Source organism: Halyomorpha halys, unplaced genomic scaffold, assembly GCF_000696795.3.
Source record: "Halyomorpha halys isolate HHAL.00 unplaced genomic scaffold, Hhal_1.1 Scaffold1851.1, whole genome shotgun sequence".
NCBI lineage: Eukaryota > Metazoa > Arthropoda > Insecta > Hemiptera > Pentatomidae > Halyomorpha > Halyomorpha halys.
This window is the reverse complement of record NW_027107791.1, coordinates 2,318-4,205: the sequence shown is the minus strand read 5'-3', so window position 1 is coordinate 4,205 and position 1,888 is coordinate 2,318.

Here is a 1,888-nt window from a genome sequence, read left to right as displayed (position 1 = left end):
GTGGTGGCTTGAGTGGTTCAGGAGGTTCACAGGGTCATGGAGGTTGGAGTGGAAGTTCAGGTAAGAGGATTATAATGAGGTCCCAATCATACTAATTGATTAAATGATTTCAGGATTTGATTAGTACACCAAGAAAATTAAATATAATATTATTTGAATTATATGAGAGTATATTATGTACAAGATAGTTCATCTTGGTTATTTAGATATTAATAAGATTATGATGTTGAGGGTATGGGATATTTAAATTATAAACAAAATAGTCATGTATTATTTAAAATTTTCACCCACTTTACAGGCTTCAGATCTGCCAATATTAAATAAATTATATAAATGTTTAATATGTAACAATTTCAAATATGTGGCTAAAAATTGAAGAAATGAGATGAAAAAAGAAAAATTTAATAAATACAATATTTTACATAAAGTCAATCAATTATAAAAACAAAATACAAAATACAAAATCATATAAACGGGACTGTTATCTTATATATCGCTTTGCATAACAAAAATATGGTTTAAAGATAAATCTTAAAGTTTAACACAAACCAATCTTCAACCCTTCTAAATATTATAGAAAGGGGGATGATGTATTTATGTGTTCATTTATTACTTATTCTTTTCATCTTGTTTTTATTCTTCATGAAAAGGCTTCTTTGTAAGACCACTAGGTCGAAAAGTTGATAAATATTGGAAAGCAAACATCAGTAATATATTTTCTTTTGAAGATCATCTTTTACTATAAGAAACTCACTAATTAAGTAGAAAATACCAAAACCAAAACCATCTTTTACATAATATACTATCTTTTTAATTAAACTACAATTTTTATTAAACTCCGTATGTCAATGTACAATTAAGTAATTTTTAATATCAGGTTTTATCCTCATTGAAATAATATATCAGGATTTAAATGCTGAATTTAAATAAAAATCTTCCTCTAAAGTTCCTTTAATTTTATTTACACAAAATAATCAACAATATTTCATGGTTACTAATTATGTGAAATGGATGAAACTATGAAATAAATTTATAATTAACTAAAAGAGAAAGAGAAAACTGGGAAATCAGAAGTAGCCAAAAGCATCCGATCTCAAACAATCTCATTCCATAGTACACAGCAATGTTCTCTTATGTTGAACTGTTGTATTTCAGGCTGAAAAAATGTTCAAAGTTGATAATCGTTCTAAAAATTTTCATTTTTAGAGAATTTTCATAAGAACTAAAAAAGTTTCAATCAGCATTTTAAAGTACTTATAATTTTGTTTATTTGAAAAAATTAACTTATGAATGTAATTATTATATGGTATAATATAATTATTGTTTTCCATAGTAGTTCTTACTACATTCAAATTTGAATTTGAATTTCCTAAATGAAATACATAGTATTGGAATTGTCATCTAGAATAACAAAGAAAGAGGTATTTAGAAAATAAAAATTATGAAGATTATGGACTGACTATGGTAGTTCAATATTAAGGAGTGGAATAACCTTCAATATATCTTGTAACCTTATTTTTGGTATTGAGACATTATTGATACTTTGAAATCACTTTGTCAAGTTTTTAATTCTCCTAAATATCTTAAGAATTGATTTGTGACTGACAATTGATTGCATAAATCCTTATCTAAGAGGTATTATAACAGCCATGTTGTTGCTAAAGCTCTTGGTAAAATGTTAAAAATAAAAATGAAGTCAATATTAGTAGAGATCAAAAGAAATTACAATAAATCAATGAAAGGACATCTATTGAAATGAAACTGTATAAAATTTTTCCAAATACTGTTTATTTTAACCAAAGGAAAGAGAAAAAACTCTGAAAAAATATATTTAGTTTTTTATTCTCTAGTTACCAAAAAGTGGGTAAAAATTATATGATATATCATA